The following is an 11,190-nucleotide window of genomic DNA, read 5'->3' as shown; positions in this document are numbered from 1 at the left end:
GAAAGAAAAAAAAAAAAAGCCATCCAAACTATTTGAAACCATAAAACATAACTAAAATTCAGTTCTGACAACAGGTTTTTCTTTTTTACTGTAGAAACATCAACAAGCTTTGTTGGTAACAAAACTTGATTTCCTAGGTAATGTGACACGTCAACAACTAGAGAGAAGATCTGGTGGCAGAATGATTCTTCCCTCAGAAGAAAACCTTACACAGCTGATTTTTGCCTGAGAGAAGCTCTGTCTTGCTAATTTCTAGAGGACAAATTTATTGAATTAGAGTCTCTTTCCTTCCTATTCAGTCTTGGAGTGGAAGTATGGATATAGCAGAAATGGTAAGTCACAGTTTGAAACAATGATTGAGCACCTGGTGGGAAGGCAGGGCCAATCCAGGGGAGCTCAGGTGCATGCAATGCGGCTGAGCGACCAGAAGGGGTGGAGCCAACCTGTTCCCAGACCTCATTTGGGAGTTGGCTGTGGATATACAGCTATCTTGCTGGAGGTCTGAGGCCTTCTAAAGGTATGCAGTTTTTTTCCTTTAATTTCTTTGCCTATTTGAGCAAATCCTCACTGTGGCCTGGGACCTTGCCGTTCAGTTATCATTGCTCTGTTTTCCATTGCATTACAGTTGGAAAGGACAGCGTAATGAAATGCTGTACTTGTGTGAATAAGTATATGTTTCGAAGTGTAAAATATTTTAATGGGATATACTTTCATCTATTAAAGAGCAGTAAGATAACATTTAGCTAGTTAGGAAGTATACTTACAATGTTAATTTTCTCATGCTAAGACAAGTGGGAACAAGCCAATATTGTATATTAAAGTGGTATGACATATATGTGAGAAAACTTGTTAATTGATTACATGCACAAAACCACCTAAATATTGAAGTGAACAGACTTGTAATTTTATTTTGCAATTCTGACTAGTTCAGCTTAACGTTAGGCTTGTGTATGCAGAGGAGAGAAGAGTCTGTCTCCTGGAGATAGGATATGGCTGAAGAGATTTGTGCTGTAGCAAGACAGAAGAGTAGGGCTCAAGTAGAGGAGGACAACTGTGTAAATAGTTTTGTCTGTTTATGCACCTGGGATACTTCAGTGCACCCTGCTTTGTGTTCAGCTGTTGGTGAGGAGCTTGGGTCTTATATGTGCTCTATGTCATACTTATGAGTTCAGGTGGCACTAGATGCCATGATTAAGCATTTGCACTGTCCTCTTTGCCTTTCAAACTCTGCTGGAAATCTAGATTTTCTCACACCTTGGAAAGGTCACTGCTGGATGTTGACTCAAGGCCTCTTTCCACGTTGAGGATGACTTCCCACTGGGATGTAAAGTACGCAGGCTTTCAATCCAAAGGCAATACAGCAAGTGAATAGCTTTTGAAAAAGTCTGCTCAGATCTTTTAAGTTAGTACTCAATGGAAACATATACATATCGCTGTTTTTCTTCCGTATCTAAATCAAAACTTTCACAATCACCTCAACAGTTTAAGTGCAGTTGTAACAGTTTATCATATTTCTTTTTCATCCTTTCTACTCCAGAATCAAATAAACCATTCTCTTAGCAGTGACAGGACATTCCTTAATGAGATATAATGTAAAAAATGAAGTGTATTTCCTCTTTTTGACAGTTCTGAAGGACAGGCTTTTGAGTAGAACAGTGTCTATTTTATCAGCTGGAGTTCTGCCTAACTAGTCACAGAAAAAAATTGCGTGACCTTACGTGTGCAGTACCACAGGAAAATATGAATATCTCTTCTTCTCCAAACTCTTCTGGAAATTATGAGATATTTTAAGCTTTTAACTGAAGCAGACATTCTTACTTAAGGCACATATTTTTAATTCAGATTTATTAACAAATTTTGAACAACTTAATCATGTTCAAAATAGAAATATTGCCTCTGGGAGTCAAATGCTTTCTGTTCTGAGCCAAATCTGACTTTGATATGTGTGTGTTCCAGATACCCTAGTCTTATTTCTTTCTGGTTGGAATTCCTTGCAACATGCCGTTTTTATTAAGGGTAGGAGTCATTGCATGAAATTCTGACGTAAATTCTCATCTGAAACAAAATATTTAAGAATTAAATATATTTTAAAAAATTAAAAAACAAACCAAACCCACATTTTGCTGAAAGCACTTGTTTGTAATTTTAATTGACTTTGGTTTAGCATTGTTCTGAATCATGAAATTTATTTCTTAGTACTGACCATTGCAGCATCCATTTTGAGTTTTGTCACTGGGTTATAGTGAGAGTGATGCATCAGTATAGGATAGGGGCTGATCTTCTGGAATGGAGCTCTGCAGAGGAGAAGGACTTGGTTCTCTTAGTGGACAAAAGACTGACCATGGGTTGGCAGTGTGTGCCCTTGTAGCCATGAACAAGAGCATCATGGGGTGCATTAAAAAAAGTATGGCCAGCAGGTCATGCTCCCCCTTTACTCTGCCCTAGTGAGGCCATATCTGGAGTTCTATGTCAAGTTGTGGTATCTTCAGGTCAAGAAAGACAGCTACTGGATCATCCATTGGAGGGCAGCTAATTAGTAGAATAATTGTTTAGGGGTTCCTGTTATTGTTGTTTTGCTTTATGTTGTTATTATTTGGAGCTGGACAAATAATTTTATTTCTATCTCTACAGACTAATATTAAATATTATACTAGAATAAAACTTTGTTTCAAAGTAAAGAAATTTTTAGTTAAATATCAAACTTGATGCTCAACTTAATATTGTACATAATAATGGAGAAGTTATTTTTTATTACTTAGGTAACATCAAAGAAGCCTAAAAATCACCAGTAAAGCTATTGTATTCCAACAGTGCTGAACACATGAAATTCCCATTCCAGCACCACCTGTTGGAAGTCAGATTTTCGAGAGCTTCTGACAGTTTCACAAAGTGGCCAAATTTAGTGCAAAGCTGAAGATACGCCAATAACAAGAACAGTTAAACATTTCATTAGGATGACCATTTTAAATAAGTTCATAAAATATCAAGGAAGTATTATAAGGAAGTGATTTCTTTTTCTGTGCAATCCTATTTGTATTTATGGATGATAGCACCATAGTTGCATTGAATCCATCAAACTTAATTTATACTGAGGATGCTGGGTCTTTTCTTTGTCAGGTATTGTATTTACAATATACAATATACTGGAAAGCCAGGGGGGTTACATAGCATAGAACTACTGTTAAGTGTACCAATATCTAAACAGTAGTTAGGTTTAATTTGTGCTTGAATTGTTCAGTAAGGATGCATTCAGAGGAGAAAACTAAGGCTAGTATTCAACCCTGATTCATATTCGTTACTATAAACTCATATAAACTCAGTTCTGTAAGATGAATCACTTACATACAGTTTGCTCAAAATGTGGTACAAGATGAGCTATATAGTTTTCATTGGTGCTCTGGGTTTTTATTATAATGAAGGTTGCTTATTTTGGTGTAAATCCTATATAACATAAATTACCAGCATTGTTTTAGGTTAATTATCTCCCCTTCATAACTTCTTTCGTACTGGAATTTCACAGAGCATAGAAGTATCATGAAGCATAGCAGAAGTCACTGGAAATGTAATAACCTTATCTAGTAGGTGGTTTCAATTAATTGGAAGAAACTGTTATAAACACTTTGCCTTGTTTCGTCCCATTCCTCTGAGAGATGAGCATCAATAATATCAGAAGCAAAACACTACAATAAGTATCTCAAGATATACTGTTTGTTTCTGATTTAGGCAGAGAGTGTAGGGAAAAAAAGCAGGTGTGTATATAGACATTACATCATTCTCCAATTGCTCATAATTATCCTAATAGGTGGAAAAAATATATTTATGTTCATAAAATATGTGAATCTCATTCTGTGGTTAAGATGAAACTCAAAGTACTATATCTAAACAAAGCTCTTGTACAAAATCATTGTGGAAGAAACTGTTCCTGTGCAGATGAGAAAGCCAAGTTGCATGTTATTTCTTTAATATTGTATGTTTATTAATGATGATTTTAGTAACTAACTCTGTGCAGATCAACTTTAAATTGAGTGATTGGTGTGTGAGCTGGTTGAGTCCAAGGTGACTGCATCAGCAGAGTGAGTAATGTAAAGGGTATTTCCTACTTTATATATCAGAATATGAGCATTTCCAGAGTTTAATCTGGTGAGTAACTCATCTTACCTCAGAATTAAAAATTGTTTCTGAATTTAGATCTGGTATTTTGGGCTGAGCTCATCTGTATCCAATGCTAAATTTTTTTGCTTTAAGATCTTCCTTTTTTTTTGGTCATCTAAGCCTGCCAAAATCCATGGAATCCAATCTCTATAAATAAATGAACTGAAATTATTAAAACTAGTCACTCCCCAGATCCCATGCAAGATGTTTCCAAAAGGCCAGGTAGGTGAGGAACATTTCTCAAGAGGTAGAATATGGGAGTAGATGAAATCCAGAAAAACAAATCCATATAGAATATAGTAAAATAGAAAATAGAAAATATAGAAACATTGCTGGAATGACCACTTAAAAAAAAAAAATATTGTAAGATAGCTTTGCAGAAGAAAATGGTCAGGAATTTTGTACAAGTCACACTAAAACATTTTTCATTAATTTCTAAGTCTTCTGCCAAAATATAAGATCTGTGCTACTATCATTATACATCTAATAGTGTATCACAAAGAGCAGGAAGTGGAATGCAATTCTTATCTCAGTTTGAGATAGAAGTCCCAATAAATTTTAGAGAAAAGGCTACAACTGAATAATGAGGGCTTTACCATTAGTTTAATACAATATAATTTAATTCTTCTAAGAATGATGGTGTTGATTTAAAACTGTGGAAGGGAAGACAATTAGAAAAAGTGAAGTGGAAGGCTTTAATCTTTCACAGAAAAAGAAGTCTTAGTGTTTCCTTTTGACCTTTCTAGAACAATTACAAAAAGTGTGGTTTTATCATCTGTAGAAATTATGGCTGTGATGCATCAGGCAGTTTTCAGTCTTTCCCAGCCTTTAGCTACGTGAGCATCTAAATATGTATGTGTCTACAACAGGAGTTTTCTGAGCTCTCTGTCCTTGTCACTGCCATAAGAGACATGTAGTTCAGGCATGAATGTCCCTGAATTCTGGATGCCCACAAATGATGGGATTATGAAACACTTGTTTTGACTTGCACATCTGCCCAGTGTAGCCAGGCAGCTTAATTGTCCTACTGTGAGATATTACCCCCCTTGTAGAACAGTTGAACATGTTGCAAGTTACTTTTGTAATAAGCCCAGTGCTTACTTATTGAATGATTGCTGAACACCTTCACAAGATAAAGCTTGAACTTGCCTTTGTCAGTGCAGCTAAAATTCTGGATATCCAGAGAAAGCGTTCATTTTACAGGAAGTATCCTAATTCTTTTAAAAGAAGCTACACATGGTTTCTTTGCACTATAGGAAAAATAGAGAAGCTATTCTGGGTTCACCTGGCCACTCTCTTGAAAATATTTTCAAGTTTTTGTGGACTTCACTTTCTTCAGAGTGGATGCCTCCTTAGCTCAATGCATAATTCTGCGCTAATTTGAATTATTAAGCATATACGTTACTTATCTTATGAACACAGAAGTATTGCTGGAGAAAAGATAAACTCAGGACAAAGGCTTCTTCTATACTTCCTCATGCTGTAGGAGGGAAGAGATTTGTAAAATCCAATTATATTTTCCATGTTTTTATGTCATGTCTTGTAGTTTTCCTTGGTGTTAAAAGGAAAAGTAGTTAAAACAATCTAGTTCTTTCTTTGTGCTTAAAGCCACATTAGAGAGACATGAAATAAGTTGGAAGGTAACACAGCCTCTTAAAAGAAATTCTGCATTTTGTTGAATACTATTCCTTAGATCTCATTCTTTATGGATTTTTTTACATTTTTAAAATCTATTTTAAATTTACATTTTATATCTGCATCTGCATAGATCTATATAAACTTTAAAACAGTCAAAAAGTCTTGATCTTCAAAATATGAAAATAACTATTTTTCTGATTAACTACTTTGCTCAAAGAAAATTTCTCTCCAAATGGTGACTTTTTCCAAAAATCTTTGATTTTGGATGTTTGTTCTTTGCTTTTTCTACTTAGATTTTGGGAGAATGTATCTGTGGATGTCACTGCACTTAGTAAGCAAAAACTGATCTTTAACTACTTAGCTTTTTTTGAACACAGTTCATCTGCTTCAGAACTGAAGCTGCGTATCCAGTAAATGTGCTTGAATCAGAGTCATTTTCAACCTTGTCATGCTGAAACCATAGAAATACCAGGAACACTTTTAGGTAAGATAAATAAGAAAAGATCAAGGAACATGAGAGAGAGACTTTCCTAGGGGGCGTAAAAAAAAAAACCAAAACAACAAAAAAACTACTTTATTTTTACAAATTGCTACATCTAGACTTACCTTCCCCCCAAAAAAATACCACTGTCTTCCCACAATTATTAGCAATTAAACTACAGTGAAGAATAGCAGCTGATGTAATATGATATACTGATACTAATGCAATTTGTGCCTACTAAGTTGTGAGTGTAAGTACCTCCTGAAATCCAGAGAGATCCATGCAGTATCTGAGATACTTACAACCTGCTTGCCATAAAACTAGGTCCCTGTCCAGTAATGTAATAAACTTTGACAAATTTCTTCCCTAACAAATTTAAATATTGATTTCTGAGCAAAATTTCTGTACTTGACTTCACAAAAATAGGTGGGCATTCAAACAGTTCAAGTGCCAGGCGCCGCTTTGGCTACAGCCCCAGGCAACATTGCAGGCTTGGGGCTGAGTGGCTGGAAGACTGTATGGAAGGAAAGGATCTGGCTTGTTGGTTGATATTCCTTCAGAACATGAGCCAGCATTGTGCCCAGGTGGCCAAGAAGGCCAATCTCATCCTGACTTATATCAAAAATAATGTTGCCAGCAGGAGCAGGGAAGTGATCACTCTCTGTACTCAGCACTGGTGACGCCGCACCTCAAGTACGGTGTTCAGTTTTGGGCCCCTCACTATAAGAAAGACATTGAGGCCCTGGAACATCTTCAGAAAAGGGCAGTGGAGCTAGTGAAGGTCTGAAGTGCAAGCCTTATGGGGACCAGCTGAGGGAACTGGAATTGTTCAGTTTGGAGAAGAGAAGGGTCAGGGGAGACAGTATCGCTCTCTACGGTGACCTGAAAGTAGGCTGTGACAAGGTGGGTGTCAGCCTCTTATCTCATGTAAGTAGTGATAGGTCTAGAGAGAATGGTCTGAAGTTGCACTAGGGGAGATTTAAGTTGGATGTTAGAAAAACTTCTCCAGAAGAGTGGTCAGTTACTGGAACAGGCTACCTAGGAAGGTAGGGTAGTCAGTGCCCTGGATACATTCAAGAAATGTTTAGATGTTGTACTAAGGGATGTGGTTTAGTGGGAAATATTGGTGTTAGGTGGATAATTGGTCTTGATCTTGCAGTTTTTTTCCAGCTTTGGTGAGTCTTTGATTCTACTATTTACCAAAAGTTTACGTTAATGTTAAATGTGGGATTGTAGTTACTTTTGTTTAAAAAAAAAAAAGACCTACCAAGATTTTTGTACTCTCTTATCACTGATAAATATTTCTAGAGATGTCCTGTAAAAACTGAATAAGTTTCTAAGTTTGCATAATATAATACTGAGACTGACTCCCTTTAGCCTGCAGTTTACAGCTCCAGGATTGGTAAGAGGTTTCAGAGATCCTATTCCTAATTTTTTCTGTCCAAGTTCCCAGGACATATGCTTAGTTTGCAACTTTGAACCAATCTTTCATAAATGCCAGGAACCACAGCGGGATGTTTTTAGGGTGCGTGTGAGGAAGGGCTGGTTGAATGTGAGGTCATGGTATGAAATATGTAATCAACTCTTTTCCAACTAGAAATCTTTCCATTTCAAACATAAAACCTGTGGTTCTTACTATTGCTGTACTTTTTTCTTTTATTTTGAATGCATCCTTTGCAGCAAAGCCAAACTGGCGCTGTCTCCTACAAAAGCACTCCCACTATCCCAGTGCTTTAAGAAAAATACTCATTTGTTCTGGGGAAGAAGAATTATTATTCTGTTGGATAAAATCTTTTTTGCTTTAAATAGTTCTGATTTTTTCCATGAGATATCCAACACCTTGTTGGTGTTTTCCTATAGTAAACATAGGGTCACTGAAAGGAAACAGGCTAGATGGAAGATCACCATGGTATTAAATTACTTCCATCTGCAAATACTATAAATCACATAGACATAAAAAGAGAAGTTATGATAAGAACTCTGAAGTGTCATGTGTCTGGACATTAAAATGTTCTTCTGCTAAAGACTTTATTCTACTGCCAAAATTAAGAAACATGAAGTCATGACTCAGGACCTGGACACTGTCGAAGGCATTCTGCTCTAGAAATGTATTCATCTACTTGAATTTTCTCTTCCATTCTCTATACAAAGTATTATCTTGGAATATTGTCTGCCTATTTTGATTTCTTATACACGTATCTTTTTAGTTACTGCTTTTATACTATTTTTAAGAAAGACACAAGCTGAGGAAAGTGTTAGAAAATTAAAAAGCATATTATAATTAATTCTAAGAAGACATCACATTATCTTATTTAACTTCAAATATATTTCAGGTTGCAAATTCAAACAGACCATTTTCTGTATAAATAGTTCTCCAAACACCAAATTACCTACTGTTTATAGTACTTACAAAATACGGTGTTCTGTTTTCTTCCCAGGTGTTTTGGTCACTGATTTTATGATATTTTCTTGCCTGATGGTTACGCAAATACTAAAATTTTAATATCTTTTCCAAATGGCTTTCTATGGTATTACATCTCATGAAAAGATAAATTACACTTCTTTCAAAAAATTTTATGATATACAAATACAAGGTGAAGCATGCAGTACAAAAATGTTTGTATTCTTAAGTATTTTTTGAAACATTGACATACAGATAAATACATAAGAATAAAATTGAATCTTAGAGCACTGAGTATTTTCATTATTGTAAAGAAAACAATTGTGTTCTACATCTTCGTTTGAAAGGATTAATGTGCTTTGTGGATTTCCATAAGGTTAGTACAGATTGCTTGTTGCTGCTCATTACATGCTCTGAGAAAGCTCAAAATGTGAATTACTGTTTTTATCCTCAAGGAGGTCCTGCATACTTGCCTAACAAAATACATTACAAATATAACAAAAACATATATGTACAGACCACAAATATAAACATTTTACAAGGGTAACTCCCATTCCCATCTGTCTTTTCCTTGTGTATCAAACAAATTTCTTCATTGTAACAAAGGGAAGGCTGTTCCTTAAGTTTCTTTTCAGTTGGAGCCTTGCCTTTATCTATGCATAAAGAGAATAAAAAAAAAAAAGTTTATTTATACATGTGGCTCTCTATAGTTGGTACTCAGAAAGTGCTGCATACAAATATCCAGGATTTCTCTAGCAGAAGGAACAAATGCACACATTGAAGATAATGACTATAGGTGAAAGTTGCATTTGGCAGTTGTCCACACAGCCTGAAGATATTAACAAGGGGACCTCAGAGAGAGATGCCAGATTTCTCTTCATCGCTACCCAAAGCATTGTTACAGAGTGGTCTGGCTCTAGGTTCAAGATTTACTTTCCAGCTAAAAAGAACTCCAGGAGTTTTCTTTGATTCTGCCTTGGAAAGGTCCCTAGTAGCCCCCCCAAGGAGATGATGATAAAAGACAGTGATGAAGAGGTACATAAAATATTTTAAAGAAAATCATCTTCTCTAGAGACTTAGTCCTGAGAACTAAGCTGAGATGAAGAAAAGACCTAACGTGGATAGGCTCCTGAAACTGATGCCTATCGCTGACGTTGGAGATTCTGGTGGCAGAATTGCACGGTACCACTCTTTTTATTTAAACTTCCTCCACTGAAATTCTGGCTTCTTTCTAGAATATTTTAGTGAAATATGTCAGTTGCCTATTTATTTCTGTAGAAACTTTAACAGCTACAAATAGCGTAAAACTACTTGATAGAGAAAATTCTTGTATATAAAACATGGAAATTTTTTCAACGTAGTCACCACCATTACCTATGCGTTTTTGCCCACAGTTGAACAAGGGCCTACATGGCACTCAAAAATCTGCACCTCCCTTCAGATCATGGCATTGCTTTTGGAGCAGCCCCTGTATGGAACACCTTCTCTGTGATGTTCAACTTGTTTGATGCTGGCCACCTTTTCTCTACTTTGTTCTTCTCTACAGTTGATCAGATAGTAGTACATTTGAAAAATAGAAGATATCTTAGGATTTCCATTTCCTGTGAAATAGTTTGAAACAAACTTTCTGTCACTGTTTCCCCTGAAATGTTCATCTACCTTTTCAGTCAAGACTGTTTTTCAGTCAGCTAAAACCAAATGTTGAAAGTTAAATAAAGTTGTTTGCCTGTGGAAATTAATTACACTGTGTTTGTAGGAGATGCACTGGAATGTTTCCATGCCAGAATATCAGTTGATGTGTTCTTATAAAATGTTGTAACTCATTTAAGCAGCGTATGAAGGTGAATGGTGAAAATATTTTAGAAGGGAGTAGTACTGTATTAATAGTTCTATTAATAATTTCTAAAACTTCTTACAGTTATTGAATGGTAAAACTGGTAATTCCAGCTGCTACACCAATCTCATGTCTTTCCCACATGTTCATTAAAACAGGAGAATAGGTTTTTGTTGTTGTCGTTGTTGGTTTTTTTAACAGAATGAGAAAAATCTCTAAAAATCTATGGGGAAATTAAGTTGCCGCAGAAATATGGCCAAATAATCCTCCTGTGATATTTTATTTTGCCAATTTTAAATGATTGCCAAATGCATTTTCCTGACCTAAATATGGCTATCTGTAACAAAAATATTTAATATAAGGCTGTAACCCTGAAAACCCTTTATGGTCACTGAAGGTAAATAGGATTTTTTGGATGAAATTTGTCACCCCCTGCTGTAAATGCCAAAAAAGTCAGAAGACTTTCGCTCTTAATGACCAGTTTCTCCTTTCTGACTGCAAAGCGAGCTGAGGGTGTGTAGTTCATATACACAGTATGAACTCATCTGAATAAAGGCTCATCTGAGATGAAACTCTCACTACTGATACTGAGAAGACAAGATATCAGCCTTTGATTTCCGTCAAGATACTTTCAAGAAAGGGGACTCAGAGGGGAAAGAAGCAGTGCTTTTTTCTTTTTTTTTT

Source organism: Meleagris gallopavo, chromosome 4, assembly GCF_000146605.3.
Source record: "Meleagris gallopavo isolate NT-WF06-2002-E0010 breed Aviagen turkey brand Nicholas breeding stock chromosome 4, Turkey_5.1, whole genome shotgun sequence".
NCBI lineage: Eukaryota > Metazoa > Chordata > Aves > Galliformes > Phasianidae > Meleagris > Meleagris gallopavo.
The sequence above is the reverse complement of the archived record's forward strand: the minus strand, read 5'-3'. Positions refer to the sequence as shown.